This window comes from Syngnathus floridae, chromosome 2, assembly GCF_059516105.1.
Source record: "Syngnathus floridae isolate MCC-2025c chromosome 2, RoL_Sflo_1.0, whole genome shotgun sequence".
NCBI lineage: Eukaryota > Metazoa > Chordata > Actinopteri > Syngnathiformes > Syngnathidae > Syngnathus > Syngnathus floridae.
Window position 1 is genome coordinate 8553821 of NC_142414.1, and position 9175 is coordinate 8562995.

Sequence of the window (9175 nt, forward strand, 5' to 3'; positions counted from 1 at the left end):
CGCGTTATCCTTCACATCTGTAATAATAGCGGCTCATTTGTTGTCATTACGCCTTTTATCTGCGACCTGCATCTTACATCCACAACATCCCCGCCGTTACACCTTCCTGCCTGTGCCGCTTTGTTTACATTTGCGGCCTTCAACTGTGGCCGGGCTGCGCTGGTTGGAGTCGGCCGCGATTCTGTTGGAGGAGAATACACGGCACACTTTTCGGAGAATGAACAAAAAAACAACAACAACACAATGCCATTCCCATTTTGATTAACTAACATGTTTCGACTTAGCTAGCTATAGCTAATCATTGGCGTTATAGCAATAGCTATTTATAGTTATAGCTATAGCTATCTATAGTTATAGAATTGGAGCTATAGCTATAGCAAGACAGTAATAAGAAGAGTTGATTCTCAAGAGTTGATTCCCAAATTGACTCATCTACATCTACAATATCTGTAAACAGAAAGTTAGCATAGCAGTAATTAAGTGGATTAGTGCTAGCTTATTACCGTAACCACGTACAAGTTCAATTTAATTTTTTTTAGGTTTTCATAGATTGTAACAATTTCCTTTCAGTGTTATATTTACATATATATAGATTAATTTAATATTTGTTTAATTTACTATTTTTTAAATGGACTATTGCTGAAAAAAGACATGAAGAGAAAAAAAATGAGTACAAATAAATTAGTACAAATAAGTAAAAATAATAATACTATACAAATAATAAAAAATTGTGATATTGTACAAATAAGTGCATTAAATTTTGGATGAAATAGGATGTGTCTGTTTTTGCATGTGCACTTTCAAAGTGCATACAGCTTGTGATGTAGCAATGTCGCTTGCCCTTGTGTAGCAAAAAGGGTCCATTTGGCCCAAATTGGGTCGGAGCGGCGCAGAGCTGTCAGAGGACGTGACAGTACAGCACTGGAAGAATAATGTCGCTTGTCAGAAGGGTCCTCGCCGCTCGCAGACGAACACGTACTCGGCGTGTCATACACTTGGGCCGTCATGACAGATTGGAAAGCGACAACTTCCTCTCCTTTGACAAATTGACTTTTAAAGACTTCGAAAATGAGCCATAACTGTTTCGGTCTCAAAGTTTAAGAGCAAAGGCAAGCGTCATAAAAAACAATTTTTACTTGAGTTGTCATTTTATTGTTCTCTTGCGTGTTGAAAGCGCTTTGTGTTCTGCTTTATTTGTTTTAACACGGTGTCACACATGATTAGCCGTCTCTTTTGTTTCACTCGAAGACCGAATAAATTTACCGTGCTTTTATCTTTGTCATCTCTCTTATCCTTTCCTCCACACCTTAGCGCAGATTAGAGCATCTCGCTTGCTATCTCCCAGCAAACCTAACAGGATTAAGCGGATAAAAATACACACTTTCACTTCTGGAGTGAATTACCTTTCAAAAACCTCGGTGTTAAATGAAAAAATGGAAAAGACGGAATTCAATGAAAGCAATCGGTGATGCTTTGCCACGATGTCGTTTCGTAACGTGCGGTGAGTCAGCAAGAGTGCGATGGATGACAAAGAATGACATCAAAGTCAACAAAGCAGGGCAACACGAAGCGTAAATGCTGTGTTGAAATGACCTGTAGGCGATTTTTGTTCCTTTTTATTGCAGTCTTCAATTGAAACAACAAAATAACTCGGCTCATCCAGGCCAATCCTCATCTCATGCTCATCTTTTTGCAGGTGGCGAGTTGAAGTTGCATCTCTGGCATGCAGAGAATAGACGGGCAATTATTTGCACCGCAATGCCACGAAAAATCTTTCTTTTGACCGTCTTGATAACTTTGAACATGTCTCGGCCATCAAACTAACTAAAGTTTTGCTCCTGTGAGTGTTGCCCTTTTCAATCGCCTTAAGACAATGTAATATTTATCATTTGTCTAATTTTATTTTATTACTCTGCTGCAGATGTTCTTTGCTTAGACTTAGACTTAGACTTAGAGTTAGACTTAGACTCAACTTTATTAATCCCTTGGGATTGCTCCTTCAGGGAAATTCTGTGTCCAGTAGCAGTAAAATACAAAATATACAAAAAAACAATATAAGAGATAAAAATATACAGAACTATGCAGAAATATATACAGTGCAAAAATTAGCAAATGAAATGTAAAAGAGGCAAAAAGATAAATTAGGTAAGAAGATTGAGGGAGGTAAAAACACTACACAGTAGTTTTAGTAGTAGTTTTAGACTCTCTTTTCTTTTCTTTTCTTTTAATTGTGCCTGCTATTTTAGGTGTGTTCGGCGCCCTTGAATGCCTTGAAAGGCGCCTTACAAATAAAATGCATTATTATTATTATTTATGATATGATATATGATCATATCATATATGATATGATATATAATATATGATACTATATTATATAGTATCCAAGACATGACATAGTATGAGATATGATATATGAAATGATACATGATATATAACATCATATCATATCATATGTCATATAACGTAAATGCTAATAAAAGTAAAAAAAAAGGGTTTGACCCTGAGGAAGACAACAGGAGCGTGAAAGACGAGTATGTCATTTTGCGATGTTTGTTCCAATGTTATCTTCTTCTTGGTCTTCTAATGATTACAGACTTGACGGTCTTAATTTTGAGCAGCCAAACTGTGCTGACTAACGACGAACCGTGTGGCTATTTAGCAGTAGCCCAGTTGGCGCGTTGTGCCTTAACTGCTGGGACACGTGCCGGCGAGGCTGATGGCGAGGGTCTGATGTCTGATGTGTTGGCAGCCGTCACGGTGCTCAGAAATGGGTGCTTGCCTTATTATGTTTTTATCCTAACTATTTAACGCTAACTTTATTTTGCTGCCCTATTACGATGTCCCAATACGCTTTACCTTAAGCTAATATCTCAAATCATGTGGTTACTCCCCAAAACAGAATCTTAGGGGCCACAGAATTTTAGGATCTATCTATACATATTCATTTCATTTAAAACTGTATTATTATAAAACTTGCATTACATTTGGAAAAGTGTCGCGGTAGCGGCACTGAAAAGCTGTCCACCGCTACGTAATTTGTTTACCGTGATGGTGACAAAGTAAGATAACACGTATCAATTACAATAAAAGAGTTGAACCGAATTAATTGCGGTCTGATTGGAAAGAATCTTCCTTTGACGCCTTCCAAGCTTCTTCACTTTGTTTGAGCTCAGAAGATATTGACATCAATCGCTTGTATCTCTCTTCTCCTTTGGCTAAACAGGATGTCGGAAGCCGTTCAGTCCTTCGGCCATCTGCTGTCACAGCGCCCCCGCCCTCCCTTCCACGTTTTTGTGCACTAAAGCGCCGCGACAGGTTTCCCTCCAAGTCTGAGCAGGTGGCTCATGCTGGAAAATGGCGTGAATAGTGACTGTCGGAGCGGCCGGTGGCGATGGTGCGCAAGTTATCGAGCGGTGGGTAAAAGTTGCGGCGCTCAGGTGCGAGAGCGCCCGGGTCGCGTTCGCTCACGTGTCGCTCCGAGCGGCGTGCTGCGGACTTTCACGCACCAGATGGACTCGCTCTGTCACACTCGGGCTCGAGGCCTGGCGACCACCGGCCTCCCACTTTCATTAGTGCTTTGGCCGCGTTCACAAGTTTGGAGAGCAAGAGAGCTTCGATCTGAGGATTAGCAGCACATCTGAAGCAACAAATGGTCCTCTCTCTCCCTTTTTTTTCATGAGCGTAAACCTGGCCAAAGTCGAGCAAGGCTGCTCAGAAGGTGCCAGGGCGGGCTGTCTGCAGTAGAAAAAAGAAAAACAGCTCTTTACTGGATCATTCTGTTGAAGAGATGACATCATTAGTGAACACAATTAACTTTTCAGTGGTTGACACGTGCACTCGGGTTGAGGGTTGGAATCTTAGTTATCGACGTTATGCCAGGTAGCATAGATGGCTAACTACGGTTACTGTTAGCTTTAATTCTGCTACAGTAGATCCTCATCAGAACAACAAAAAAAATAAATCCAGTTTAGTGGCCTCTCTCGTGAGTCCAAAGGCAGGTTGAGGTTTTGAATCTCGGCTATAGCCTTTCCGTAAGGAGTTGTTCTCTTCATTTTTCTAGTTAGCATAGATGGCTAACTACTGTTACTGTTAGCTTGAACTACGGTTACTGTTGGCTTTAATTCTGCTACAGTAAATCCTTATCAGGATGAAAAATTTAAGTTCAGCGGCCTTTCTCATGAGTCCAAAGGCAGGTTGAAGTTTTGAATCTCAGCTATAGCCTTCCCGTGTGGAGTTGTTGTCTTTGTTTTTCCAGTGAGCATGAACAGCTAACGACAGTTACGGTCATTTTTAATTCCGCAACAGTAAATCCTCATCAGGACGAAAAATTCCAGTTTAGCGGCCTCTCTCGTGAGTCCACAGGCCGATTGAGGTTTTGAATCTCGGCTATAGCCTTCCCGTGAGAAGTTGTTCCATTTGTTTTTCCAATTAGCATGAATAGCTAGCTACTGTTAGCTTTAATTCTGCTACAGTAAATCCTCATCAGGACGAAAAATTCCAGTTTATCGGCCTGTCTCGTGAGTCCAAAGGCAGTCTGGATCAATACCCGCCTGCACTTTTTCTCTCGGGTTTTGCGTACCTGACACTCGTGGCGAGACCCCGCCAAGCGCCGAGGCTTTGTGTCTCTCACCGCTGCAGCTCTCGCAGCTTCTTCTCCGCAAGGGTAGCCTCTAATAGATTCCCCGGGCCCCCATGTATTATTAATGCTCTCTGCTCTCCAAGGTGGCAGTGACAAATAGGGAGCAGAATTCACTGACTAGCGCTGAATGTACTTTTTAGTCATGCTTGAGCTTCCCGCAGTCCATACGGCTGCCGGCTTTCTCCTGCTTTTCCCTCTGAAGAAGTTCCTCTTTCCAAGTGGAACTGCAGAACTCTACTGTGTGCACCTGCACCATCCTGGACTCATTTGGTCACAGCAGTACAAAACCCTTAGCAGTGATTCTTTGTTTTGTCTCGCTTTATTTAGGACACTGTGGAGTTGCCCGAGGCCGTGTCTACTTGGTGTTTCTAAGTCTCGCAGTTACGCGGCGATGCGGCTTGGCTGCCGTGTAACAGACTCCAACAAGCCTCGGGGAACGGCATTGGTGGGGCTTAACCCAGATTTGTGTGTCTCTCTCAGCTCTGACCTCCGTGCGTTGTGCCTACCTGGATGTGACAGGAACACAAAAGGGCTTGGGATGAATCACAACCCTGAAGCTGTTTGCCTTTTTGCATCAATACAGCTGAACTACCTGGAAGGACTCAACTAAAACAACAAAAGCAACATATGTCTTATGGTTGGCACCTTTATCGTGGTTGCCCCTGGTGAGATTTGGAGGCCTGCCTTCACCTGTTGAACCACCCCCCCCCCCCAAAAAAAAAAAAAAAACGGTGCACAGCATTCTAAGGCTGCTTCATTTTATCTCCCTTAAAAATATCAGTGGAAATAATCGTAATTATGAAACATTTATCGTAATTTTCTAACATTGTACCCCAAGAAGCAAAATGCAATGAACTTCTTTTACACCGATATGACCTCCCTCAATTCAGGAAACAGTTAATTTAAAAAATAGCCAGATTTTTTATTTTAAAATACATGTTAAAAGGAATTATCCGTGGCAAAATCCACATTTCATATCTCAAATAGTATGTAGAGTGAAGAATTCAGTTCTGTGTAATGCTGTTGTCAAAAAGGAACAGCAATCATCTTCTCAAGATTGGTCTATGAAGGCTTTGCAAAATACTGTATGCTTAACATTTTAATTGCCCGATGAGCACCTCAAATATTCCCATCATAAAGCAAGGAAAAAAAAGTAATGTCACTCCCAAGGGGCCCTTGCCATCCCTTTTGAAAAAAAAAATCAAGTGCTGCTTAGTTTGAAGTTTAAGAAGAAAGCAGTGAAGCAATTTGCTGGTGCCTCCATGAACATAGCTCACCTTTGCTTGAAGTTTAATACAGCAACTTGGCGCAGAATGAACCTTTTAACGTACGCATGGCGCCGGTTTAAGTGCCGAGCTTCTCCCCTGAGTGCGCTGGCAGGTTGCGGCAGCAGGTCAAAGCTCTTCTCAGGATGGAGGTGGGTGAAGGCTGCTCCCAACACGCAGCCCGTCCACCCCCTCTCTGCTCTCATCCTCCCCCGCCTCCCCCGCCTCGGTTTTTATTCACCCAGCGCCGTGACGCTAGGATCCACTCTACAGCTGTTCCCCTGTTGATCAATTAAAAACATGCTTTGGTGAAATAATTAGCTGACATTTGCTCCTACTTAACAGATGTTTCTGTATGAAAGTACAGAGGTGGAGGACAGGCAGCGTGTGTGTTGATGTGTGATAGCGAGGGAGGGAGGGAGGGAGGGAGGATGTGTTTCTTTTTTTTAATTATTATTTTCATTTGCAAAAAAAAAAAAAGAAAACTGTTTGCATTTCAAAGAAACGTACACGTTTTAAGGTAATTATAAGAGGTGGGCCCTTCCCTGGAATGTTTGGTTGCTAATGTGAGTGTGATCATCATAGTTAACCATCGTTTACATAATTAGCCCGTAATTAGCGTCACATTAAGGCAATAATATTAGCATTATGCAATTAATTAAAAGCAAACATGAACAGTTGCGTTGTGTTTGTCTGCACCTCCCTAATCATATTTATTGTCTTGGAGGAAAACAAATACGACCATCTCGGGCTTCCATCTCGGCAACTTTGGCCTGACAGCTCCTGCAGTCAGAGTATTGATTTGAATTCACCTTGGAAAACTACGCAAGCGTGGAACTGTCAATGTAGAGTACAAAAGTACTTGCAATTATGTTCAAATTTATTTGCAAGTACGATTGAACTTATCGAACTTAAGTGCTGCAAATGTCCCATGACACCAGTATTGCCTTATGATATATTATATCAATAAGTTTGAATATTAAATCAGTATTTTTTTTTAATTTTCTGTTTTCTTCATGTCTGTAGTTATTAATTATTTTATTATTTATAATTTGTATTTTTATTTTATTTATTATTTTATTATTTATTATATTTTTTGGCATTATTTACATTTGATATTTTCTCATAATGCCACCCAATGTGTATTATGGGAAAATTTGAAAAAAAAAAAAGATTTTATTTTTAATTATTATTTTATTATTTATTATAATTTGTTTGTATTATTTACTTTTGATATTTTTCTCATAATGCGACCCTGTATGCACATTATGGGGAAAAAAATGCCAAATGGAAATCATGTCCTGACATAAAACCATAAAGATCACAACAAACAATGACTATTTAAAAAAAAAAAAAAAAGTTTTGCTGTTATGACCATGCTTACGCAGATGAACATTCTGCATCCTTCTTGACAGGCAGAGGAGCCGGTGAGGTCTGCAGCGCAAGCCTCCCTAATGGCGGACGGCTTGTCAGGATTAGGGCAACAGGGGTTGTAAAATGGAGGCGTGATGAGGTGACTGGCTTTCCCCTCTCAGCTCCAGCACTTTGTACAGATTTGCCCAGCTTTGCGGAACTGGCGCCGCCTTGCTTGGGTGCCGCGCTCTCCTTTTTTTTTTTGAAGGAGTGCATGCTTCGATGCCATCTGTCCAAGCCCCGCAGCTTTCGGAGCTAAATTGGCTGATTTCATTACCATTCAGGTGAAGATTTTTGTGTGAAAGCAGAGAGAAGAATCAGCGAGGAAGAAGGTGCCAAAGGTTTATAAATGTTGCTGAAAAGATACGACGGCGCCGACTTTGGCGGCTAATCCCCGAGGTGGTTAATGAACTTGCTCTCTTAAAGCTCCCGGGCTAATGGATCAGATGCTCTCATCAGCTCCGACTTTGGCCCGTTTCTACTCCACTAATTTTACGCGTGTTCCATTCTTGTCGGTAGACAACTGCCGGGGAACTGCTCAAATTTGACTCTGTGATCATCACGCTGAATTATTATATTTATGAATTGAACGAGAGACCCGATGAGGAAAATGCAAAATTTCTTTCCCGTCAGCATATTTCACACCTTTCCAGAATTGTACCACCAAAATGTTCGAATAGGAAAAGCGGAAACAAACATGGCTTAGCAATTATCAAAAACAAATGTCGGGTTTATTTACAAGCTGGGCAAATACACGCCGGCTTGTTTGCCGAGGAAATCCTGCAAAATTTATTAATCGGCCGTCAAATCCCAAAGTGATTTAGCCAACGCCCGAAAACATATTGCAGCGCCTTTTTGTTCTATTTGTTTGCACTTTGGCTAATTCCATCGTAGCGACGTAGACAAAAAAAAAAAGAAGCACACAAGACAACAAGCCTGTCAGAAGCTCTTCCTTTCTTGAGAATTACCTTCCCACGTGTTATCAGCGAGCTTTGTGCTGGAAGTGAACAGGCAGGAAAGAAGACAAAAACACTTGACATATCCCCGGGCTATTTCTTTTTTGCTCTAGATGCAGAGGAACAAAACGAACTCCCCAAGTTCAGGTTGAGGCTCAGCGTAGCCGTGGGCTCGAACCCAGCAATGTTTGACTGTGTAGCGCAAAGACACATCCCCCCCCTCCTCCGCTCACCTCGTAGATGCAGGCGCACACATCTCGCCATCTCGCCACACGTGAAGTGACAGGACAATTTGCATTACTGACCTCCACTCCAATTCACACGGATAAACACATGCACGTCACGGCACACGCGTTACGTTCTTCATCTTCAAATGTTGTTTTTAACCTCTCAGGTGTTGGCTTCTTAGCGCTCTATTTTTCTTCACCTTGATTGGTCGATGGCGGTGAATGTGTTTATGCCTGTTTGTAGTCATGTGTCACGTCTGGTTTGGATCTCTGCGCTAAAGCCTCGGGGTCAGGTGTTAGGTTCAACACTTGCGCAGAAATCGGAATGACCTGTACCGCCTCCGGGCTGCAACACCAAGCACAACACAGACGGAGGCGGGGCACTCGCCCAGCGGAATTATGGGTATACCGAGTCTCTAATTGTGTTAGCTTCTACCTTTTTTTTCCTTTACTGCTAAGAAATGAAGATATTCCCAACACGGGCGTGTTTGGAATTTTCGGAAACAAAACGTAAGACCAAATCTGTCAAGCTACATTAAATTGAAGTTTTTGTTTTTTTTGTTGTGGGCCACATCGTAGTTATGGTTTACATCGTGGGGCCATTAATCTTATATTATTGCATAGACACAACAGAATCCAGCATAAAAAAAGTTGAAATTTTCTCTAATTTATTTA

General features: G+C 41.7%; 1 long non-coding RNA gene across 1 annotated transcript; it reads right to left on the reverse strand.

The window, feature by feature from the left end:
• Positions 1-4914: 4914 nt before the first annotated feature.
• On the reverse strand, positions 4915-8870 carry LOC148401563 (uncharacterized). Its single transcript, XR_015857132.1, has 3 exons — positions 8579-8870; positions 5917-6185; positions 4915-5145 (listed from the first exon to the last, which is right to left on the reverse strand). It is a non-coding gene; the product is annotated as an uncharacterized LOC148401563 (long non-coding RNA).
• Positions 8871-9175: the final 305 nt, after the last annotated feature.